The sequence below is a fragment of the Trichosurus vulpecula genome, chromosome 9 (genome assembly GCF_011100635.1).
Source record: "Trichosurus vulpecula isolate mTriVul1 chromosome 9, mTriVul1.pri, whole genome shotgun sequence".
NCBI classification, from domain to species: Eukaryota; Metazoa; Chordata; class Mammalia; order Diprotodontia; family Phalangeridae; genus Trichosurus; species Trichosurus vulpecula.
The window spans coordinates 159,177,922-159,188,054 of record NC_050581.1 but is presented as its reverse complement, the minus strand read 5'-3'; positions in this window follow the sequence as shown (position 1 = coordinate 159,188,054).

Here is a 10,133-nt window from a genome sequence, read left to right as displayed (position 1 = left end):
TTGCTATCTTCTTCTATGTCGATATTTTGATCCTGCCTGTCTCCATAAAAAGAATCTATTGTCCTCGGTTTTTTTTGTGTTCTTCTTCATGTTGGTTTGCCTTTTGCTGGCTTTACAACGAATTTCTATCTGTGAGTCTCAGGGCTTTCTGTCCCAGCTTTCTTATTCTGGGGGTTGTGAGTCTAGAATTATAACCTTCAGTTTCCTGAGGTGTGGGGGAGGGGTCTGGCTCCCTGGCGTCTCACTCCCTGTGGGTGCTCTCCAGCACTTGCTTTTCAGCAATGGTCTCAGCTGTTTGTTGTTTGAGCTGATGACTGGCACTTCCCCTGGGGGAGCAAGGTTACGTCTGGGCTCCTGGCTTGGCCCCCTGCCGACTCTTCCCCTCTGGGACTAATGAGCTTCTAGTATTTGTCCTGTGAAGCCCCGCTACTCTCTCCTCTGTTTCAGTTCTCTTTTTTTTTTTCCCCGAGGAATTCTCTGGGGGAGGGGGGGAGGGGTTAGAGCCGTTTACCTGGCCATTGAGTCTTCCGGAAGTTCAAGAGGCCGAGTTCCTGGGTTTTGCAAGCGTCAGGAGTGGGTGTTTTCTCGGCTGGTGGCGTTGCGCTGCCTCTCGTCGCTCCCAGAGACTGCCGTCCTGTGTTGGGAGGCCTGGGGATCTCTGCCGGTTTCGGGCGCCCAGCTTTCTCCCAGCCCGTCTCCCACATGGATTTCCCGGCGGCCGCTTCTGCCTTGGTCTGGAGCAGCTCCGCACCAAGCACTCTCTGAACCTGCAGGTTCGTTCCTCCAGCCTTTCAGACTCTCCCGGCTCAGAAATTTGCCCCACGCACACTGCTCGCGGTTTCTGACTCTCTCAAATCTGCTCAAATTCACTTTTTTATGGGAATCTGACAGACCTTGTGAGAGAGCTCCGGTAAACGCTGCCTTCATGCGGCCATCTTGGCTCCGCCCGTTATAGACATTTTTTGTTGAGTTGAATTTTCTTTGAGTCTTTGCTCCTCATTGCTCTAGCTCTGGAGCTGAGACGACAGTATGTGTGCTGGGTTTTCCCAAGGCTCTGTATGCTTTGAGCACAGTTGGTACTCATTAAATACAGATGCTGTCCCCAGGCAATGAGAAGAGGGGCAAAAGAAACTCTCTTTGAAAAATTTTGAAGCCTAATGGAAAAGACAGGAAATGGGTAATGCTACTTACAAAGTTGAGATGGCTATAAACGCAAACTTACTACCAAGAAGTGTCATGGCATAAGTTAGAAAGAGCCAGTGTGCAGTGAGGAAGACCTGGGTTCAAGTCCCACCTTATGATAAATACTGTTTGTGTAACTCTGGGCAAGTCAATTTCAGTGCCTGAACGACTTTCTAAGACTATTAATTGTAGAGCAGTTATAAATATGAATTGGTAAAAGGAGCTTCCTCACTGGAAATTTGGGAGTTTCCTATATAAATAAATTCACAGGACCAAATAAAAATAAAAATAAAATAAAACAAGTTTTTGCAAGTGCCTAGGGGCAGGGAGTATGTCTGGGGATCTGTGCTATGGTTGATTAGTGGCATACTGTATTTTTACTGATATGCTTACTGCAAATGTAGGTCCTTCTCTAGTAAGTACCTGTCTCTTTACAAGTGAAGCCAATAAATTTGGATTACAAAATGCTTCATTAGAAAGGAGACCATATTACATCAGGGTTACCCAAAGTAATTTGACTGTATAATGCTTCTAGACTTGAGGTCTAGTGATGAGACACAGAGATTCTGATGTGGATGGTATGGAATACCTTTAGGGGCAAAGGCAGTCCAGGTAAATCTTGGATAAAATGGAGGAAATAAAACCCATTTTCATAAAAAGTCCCTGTATTTGAGGATGTATTTCTTTGAAAGTATATAATTTAATATATTACCACTACATATAAGCATGGATGTATATATTCTTAATCCACACATATTTTTATAAGTACTGTGGCATGATAGATACAGACCTAGGTTTAGAGTTAAGAAGACTGGGTCAAATGTTACCTCTAACCCTTCCAACTATGTGACCTAGCAACAAGGTGTCTAACCTTTAGGTACCTCAAAAACTCCTTAAGACTTTTTGTTAATTTTTTTTTGGGTGGGGGAAGATGGGATGTGGGTGAGGCTAAGATTTCATTGGTTTAGGGAGCTAATCTTAGGATCATAGTCCGGAACTGGAAGAGGCCCCACAGGCCACCTAATCCAACCCTCTCATGTTATAGGGAAGGGAAATGAGGTCCTGAGAGGATTAACAAGTTGTCTATAGTCATATAAGAGTAAGTGACTGTATTGGCCATCAAGATGGCCTCTTAGCACTTATTCAACCAAGTGCCCTTGAAGAGTTTGGCCTTTGTTTCCTTGATTAAATTAGGAGTCCTTGATGACCTCCTTGCCTCAAGGGAAAGCTTACTTTACATGGGTTGGAGTGATGTGTTTGTGACATCAAGGCTTTTAGACTACGTGGGTTTAAGTCACATTTTTGTGATGATTTTAGGTCACGTGGGTCTTAAGGGGAGTTGCTAAGACCAGAGCCAATAGTAACAGCTTAAGTTCTGGTCGCTCAGATGACATTTGATGACGGCTAAAGAGTACATAAAAAGGGAAGACAGAGCTTTTTGCTTAGGGCTCTCCCTCTTGGCAGCATGCTGATGTGGAGACTCTGGGCAAGCTGTAGTTAAGAGCCCTTCAGCTTATAAACCCGGATGTTCGGGCTTTGTTAAACTCTGGTAACTATGCATTGAGATTTGAATCAGACTAGGTCTGTCTGTTGATGTTTGTAATTTGTTTGTATTTGCTCTGAAGTTCAGGGTGCTCGCTTTTTCCCCTGAACTAAGTGAATGATATTTGTATACTGGATTAAAGTAAGATTGTTAATCCCTTAACATTGCTTCCTTAGTAAAGCAGATCAAAAGAACCTGGGCTTGCAGTGTTCTGTGTGCTGGTTATTGTTGGTTTTACACAGCCACAGTAGCTGCTAGCCAATTGTTGAAACAGTGGTAGAACTGGGATTTGAACCCAGGCTCTTGACTCCAATTCAATGTTCTTTCCACTGTACCATGAAGGTAACAAAAGCTCCTTGACCAACCCAGATTGGCAACTGCTCTGGAACGTATAGTCTTTTCTGGGACACTTAGAAATTAAGACCTATCTCCTCAGTCATAAAAGCATTGCTATTTAGCTTAGTGGAGGGGTTTCCTATGCAGGGAATTTCTTATGCTGATGAAATCACAGATTCTTTGAAAACATAAATTCATATTTGATGACGTAGGTGGAAAGTTATTGGTAATGTAACCTTTTCTTATTCAACCCTTATTCACCTTTTGTGAATAGGAGCTAGTTGAGTGATACTTTCTTGGAGGAATCTATACAGTATCTATATCATATATCTCAGAGTGTGTATATAGGCAATATATGTATATATGTGTGTCTGTGTATATCTATCTATACATTTAATATAGAAAGAGAAAGAGGAAGAGACTATCACCTCTAAGAAAGTATGTGTGTGTATACTTCTCTTTATCTTTCTATTTATCTATCTATCTATCTATAACTCCAACTACTATTTGACACTGCTTTTAGGAATATATATACACACATATACATATATACCTCTGTGCATATATATATATTATATTATTATTATACACACATTTGTAATGAAATCTGAGAAAGATTCTGGACCTAGAATACTTTAATTCTCTGCCTTAAGAAGTTTGACTTATTCCAAGAGTTCCCAGAATCACCAGCTTTTAAAGATGCCATGTAGAAAAATAGCCACTAGTCTTCTTTGCTGTTCTGTGGACTTTGCTTTCAAATGCTTTTTTAAAAAAGCTTGTAACTTAACAATGAGGTGTTGCTGACCCTGACATGCTCCTGATCCAAGTGAACATTCATCCTGAGTCTCAGGAGGAGAGGACAGGCAAACTGCACACTTAATTAATAAAGGCAGATGTCTCTGAGAGGTCAAGTGGAACATAGTCCTCCTTGGTGAGGCTTCAAAAGAGCAAGTTGTTGAATTCGAAGAGCCAGCATCTTAGATGTTACTTGGTGTTTGCTCATACCTCTGTATTCAGTCTTTGTGACTCTAACATGCTTGACAGAGCACTGACTGGATATAGAGTCAGAGACCTGGGTTTAAATCACAGCTTTGCCACTTGTATGACATATAGACTAGTCACTTAATTTCTCTGAGCCTCAGTTTCCTGATTTGTATAACAGGAGGATCTGACTAAGTGGCATAAGATCCTTTTAAACTCTAAATCCAGTGATTAGCCTCTATAGAACAGCTCCTTTCTCCCCCCATGGGAAATCTCTCCATTTAGGTTCTGCCACTTAACCTGGCTTGGCTTCCTTCTCTTTCTCTTCCTTTTTCCCTTTCCTGTTCCTCTTTCTTTTTATTTTCCCCTCCTCTTTCCTCTGTTTATGGATGCTTTTCCCCCATCTCTACTGTTCCCAATACCATTCCCCAACCTCAGTCCTTATACACAACAAAGGGACCCAATTAATTGAAACACATTGGTACAATGAAAATGTTTGTTTATGTATCATGTTAAGGCAGTTACATGGTCAGCTAGGTGGTGAAGTGTAGGGAGTGCTCACCTGGAGGGAGGAAGACATCTTCCTGAGTTTAAATCCAGCCTCAGACACTTATAAACTGGATGCCAATTAGGAAGTGACAAGCATAAGACCTCACTTTTTTTTGGAGGTAGGGCAATTGGGGTTAAGTGACTTGCCCAAGGTCACACAGCTAGAAGACCTCACATTGTTACATTAGTTTTGCAGAGTTTCAAAGCATTAGCTAGTCTCTTCCAGGTCCTGTTTTTTTTTTTTTTTTTTTTTTTTTTTTTGCTTCCCAGTTCTGGGTTACTTTTCTAGATCTAACACATAGAGTAGTTCTCCTTTCTTGCTAGTTTACTCCTTTTTCCCTCATAGGTTAAGGCTGAGCTCATTTCTTGTCAGCTGTCTGATCTTTGGAAAAGCTGGTTTCTTTTCTTTCTGGGATTCAGGTCCTGATGGCTTCTTCAGTCCCTGGAAGCCCTACCAGCTCCTGAAGATCTACTGGACTTTGCCCCCTGAAATTCTCTGTAATAATCTCTCTTTTGAAGGGACAAAGGGCTTTTCTCAAGTGTCCTGAATGCCTTCTAGTCAGAACCAGACAGTCCTAGGTTTTTCTCCCTCCATATTCTTTTTTCCTCTCCAAACCCCAAGGTTCTAGTCTCTGTTCCTAGTTCCACCTTCGACCCCATCCTCCCAGAGTTCCTGATGGCCAGGTAATAATAGATAATAAATAGCTGGCATTATATAGTACTTTTAAGGTTTACAAAGTGTCTCATTTTATACCTGTGATATCCCTGAACACTCACTATTCCTCCATTATCCCCATTTTCCAGATGAAGAAACAGAGGCAAACATGAGTTAAGTGACTTGTTCAGTGTCACACAGTAGTAGTGTTAGAGGCAGGAATGAATTTAGGTATTCCTAAGTCCAACTCTAGCCCTCTATCCACTGGGCCTCCTTGCTGCCTAGGTACTCTAAAGCAATAAGAACTTAACAAAATCATGCTCTTTTGGTATAGCCTAATCTTGTTTCCCCCCATACGTCATGGAGAATTTACATAAAATCCCATTTAAAACTCAGCTCAAGTACCACCTTTTATATGACATTTCCTGAATCTTTCAACTACTAGGCCCTCCCTTCCTCAACTGTCCTTCATGGACTTGCAATTTATTATAACATACTTATATTTGTCCATTTGGTTCCTTGAGAGAAAGGGTTGGGTTGCCTCACTTTTGTCCTTGTGTGCCTGGCACATAAGAAATGCTTGTTGATTCATTTATCATTTATTTATTGAAGAAATATTTTTTGAACACTTGCTGTGAGGAGAGCATAGTAGTTGGAATCAGGATGGCTTGCTTAACTTTGCACTTGGCCCATCTTCAGGGCTGAAAGCCAAGGGGAGCCCTTCAGGAGCTGACAATTTCACCTGCCCCTGTGTTCAGAAACCTAGGAAGCTGCTAGTTTCTTTGGGAGCTGATCAGGAGTGATAATCCCACCAAGTCATTTTTCGGTTCTCCCCAAGCCGCCATAGAGATGTTTCAATGAAGTCGGTGGCCTTCAGGGGAACATTTCTAGTCTCCCAGAAGAGGGCTTGCTGCTTTCCTGTCTCTTCTGAATAACCACCCTTTTCTATAAGGGCCCCTTCACTATTGTAAGAAAGTGTTTTACAATGGCAGGAAATGGGCCTTGCATGCAGTAGCTGGGGAGAAGATGGAGTTGGATTGAAAATGCTGAGCAGCAATTTCACCGAGGCCGGGCGGCTGACATGTGAGAGATGAATAGGTGCCTCCAGTGCCTTCCTTCAGCAGTCACGCAAATGCTGTGTCCAGGATTTTCCCAAACATCCCAGGCCTTAACCAGCAGGTGGCGCTGCAGCTTCAAAGGATGATTGGAGGAAAAAAAAAAAGAAAGAAAACAAAATCAACTGAAGACATTTTTCCCCCACTTTTGAGCCAAGAAGAGAGAAAACTGACCCAGAAAGGGTAAGATCACAAGGTCTCATTAGACATTTCCCCAATTTAGGCAAGCCTTCCTGATCGAAGGAGACAAAAGAGAGCACACTTAGGGATGTTTATCTATCTATCTATCTATCTATCTGTCTGTCTGTCCGTCCGTCTATCTAATATATGCCTATGTATATAATACATATTGTGTATGTATATATCTATATCTATATTTCTATTTTATATATATACATATGTATTATAGATGCAATTAACCCGGGTACCTTTTGGATAAAAATATAGGTCCTGGGATGATGGTTCCTGGGGTGCAGAGTAGGGTTGTTGCTTATCTGGAACCTCTGTATTTGAAATCTCTCTTAGCTTCTCCCCCTCTTAGTATTTCTTTCTGTTTCTCTCTTTGGCACATTTATTTCCAGTTCTCTCTAACTAGTAATTATTAAATATCCGTTATATACAAGGCACATAAGCCTCTCCCTTGCCTTGCCTTCCTTCCCTTCCCTTCATTTTCCTTCCCTTCTTCCCTTCTTCTCTTGCCTCTCCCTGCCTTCTCCAAAATCAGTAGACTAGATTTCTGAAATCACTTCCAACTAGAAACTCTACGATTCCGTGTTAGCTAATGGTTCACGATCTTTCTGGTCCCACCCTCTTTACTTAGGACCAGAGTTGTTCTTTTAAACCATAGGCAGACTCCCTCAGGGACATGACGATCCTAGGTAGGCAGCTAAGCAGTGATGATTAATGTACTTAGACAGTGGCGCCCCAAACCTTGTAAGCATTTTCCTTCGACAGACAGTAAGAAAGAAGTAGCCAGATAAGCGAGGCTTTGCAGAATCACGGCTTGGTGTTTAATTTGGCAGCCCGTAGCTCATTTTAATTATACTGAAACAATTATCTCTGGCGTACAGCTGGGCTTGTCTAAACACAACTTGTGAGTCATCTTGCACACTTGAATACATCACGCAGGGCTTGGAAGAAAGAACATACTGCCGTGTGTCATGTAAAGGGGATACAATGGCTGGGATCTGGTAATGGCAGGCCAGAGTTGAAAGGGAAGATTGATTTAGGGGTATTGTCCCTTTCTCTCTAAGGGGAGCGTCTCTAGCTATTGAAGTCGGAAACTGACAAATTTCCGGACAACTCGCAGTCAGTAGTTGTCAGGATTGAGGGAGTGCGTCTGAAATCTGTGACATCAAATTCTCATTTAGCTGGCATCTCATGGTAGGGAATCAGCCCACTATTGGGGGTCAGAAGGGAGAAGGGGAGTTAGATCAATTACCTCTTTAGAACCTTAGGAGCAGAGTTAAGGTTTAGCAAATTGCTGAAGTCACCATTGCCTTTTCTCGGTCTCCCTCTCAGGATACCTTCAGCGCCCCTTCCCCATTTTTTGTCTACGCTATGATACCTATTGTTGTTCAGTCATTTTTTTTCAGTCATGTCAAACTCTTTGTCACCCCATTTGGGGTTTTTTGGCAAAGATACTGGAACAGTTTGCCATTTCCTTTCCCAGCTCATTTTACAAATGAGGAAACTGAGGAAAACAGGGTTAAGTAACTTGCCCAGGGTCAAAGAACCAGTAAGTGTCAGAGGGCAGATTTGAACTCAGGTTAATGATTTTCCTGACTCCAGGGCTGGTATTCTCTCCCCTGTGCCACCTAGGTATCTATCACTTTTGGGGCAAGCACTTAAGCTATACATTGGGACAAGAAGCATGAAACATACTTTCAATTCAACTTTTAAGATAAATTTAGTTGATGTGGTAGAAGACTTTGTATCTCAGTATACAGGATCACATAATTCATAATACCTCAGGACCTCACCATATCTTGTGGGATAAAGAGACCCAAGCCACTGCTATCAGAAAAGGGGTCACATCAGGCCTGGGCTGGTAAGGAGTTCAACTGGGGTGCTATCTGTGGGTAGATTCCTAATTTGAATTCATTATTCTTGCTAAGCTGAATTATTCTTCCTACTGACAGACTATGAGTCCTGTGAGCGTCTTCTAAACTTTGATGGCCTGAGACACGGTCTTAGTTACTCCACCCTAGCTATGGCTTGGTTTTCCCCCTAAGCTCTTGCCTAGTGTGCAGCCTCAGCAACTACTGCTGATAACATTGGTAGTAGTCAATAAGTAATTCATCTACTAGGGCAGATATTTGTAGTTTAAAGAGGACTTTTGAAGATGAATACCTTTCCCTTCCCTTCTGTGAACCTTATATTCCTCTTTAGTAAAAGGATGGAGTTGAGTGAGATGCTCTATAAGGGCCCATTGATCTCTAACATTTTGATTCTGAGAGCCAGGGGAATAGTTTACAGTGGGGTGAATATTTTTGGTTAGAGGGCTATGTCTCAAGCTTCATAAAATCTTTATTTTGCTTACATGTAAAGTCATTCTCCCCACCCCACCTTGTGAAGGTGAAGATGATATGATCAGCTACAGGAAATAATGTAGGAGGGACACTGTCAAGATGTTAGCATAAAGAGGGGAACCCTGACCTTTCTTCTCTCTCCCTATTCTTCAAGATATGCTAAGGTTGATCTTTACATATTTTCCTTTCACGCATACTCTACTGGCTAAAAAGTATGGGGACCAGGAGTGATCTGACAAATGTTTAACAAGCATGACTCTTTTTAAGTTTAATCTGAATTAACATATTCCCAATCACTTTCTTAAATTTAGACAATCCATAAAATAATAAACCAAGACTTGAATTGTAGTGTTCACTGATTTCTAAGATATAAATTCACGCACTGAAAATTTAACAACTGACTCCAGAGAAAGTTAGATCTGGGTTCAGGATGCCACTGAAGGAGACCTAAGTCTTGTTTTATGTTGTCCTGAAACCTCTCTGGCCCCAGCTTCTTTTTCTGTAAATAAGAAGATTGTATCATTGTTTGAAGGTTTTTTCCTAGCTCCCAAAATGCTGTATTTCTATGGAGTGAGATCATAAGCCTTGAATATTCCACTTGCTCTTTTTTTGGACTCCATTTCTTGACTAATGGCAGAGGGTGAGTTAAATCGACACATAACCCTATAAGGGGCATTACAGAAATGATTCTATTTCCATGCATCATAAAGTAGAATAGATATTGTCAAAGGGCATTTAGTTGGATGGGAGGCAATCATAAAGCCTCTATTGGCTTCATTATTGTGTTTGCCAAGCCTCTCCGATAAAAAAAATGATTCTGAGAATGAAAATATTAGAGAGTAACTAAATCTCAGAGGATCAGTGAAGAGGATTAGCATTTGATTTCTATATAGAACCTAAACATGAAGTAAGAAAACAGTTTAGTTAAAAAAATTTCTGTGAAGTACATATCTGAACTGTTATTACATTGAGCAAAGTCTGTTTTTTTCCAGCTCAGCAAATACTACTGTTGATAATCCAAATGAGGACAAACAGTGATAATCCCCAAGAGAAAGGATTAAGTGTTTGGGGGATTATAGAAGCTATGACATAGTAAGATTTTTTTTAGTGGGTTTCAGAGATTTCATCAGTGTAGGAAATTTCCACTATGGGAACTTTCTTTCCTGAAGAGGCTGATGATACTGATTAGCAACTGTAATGTATGATCTTAGAGAGTTGCTTAAGAACTTAAGTGACTTGTT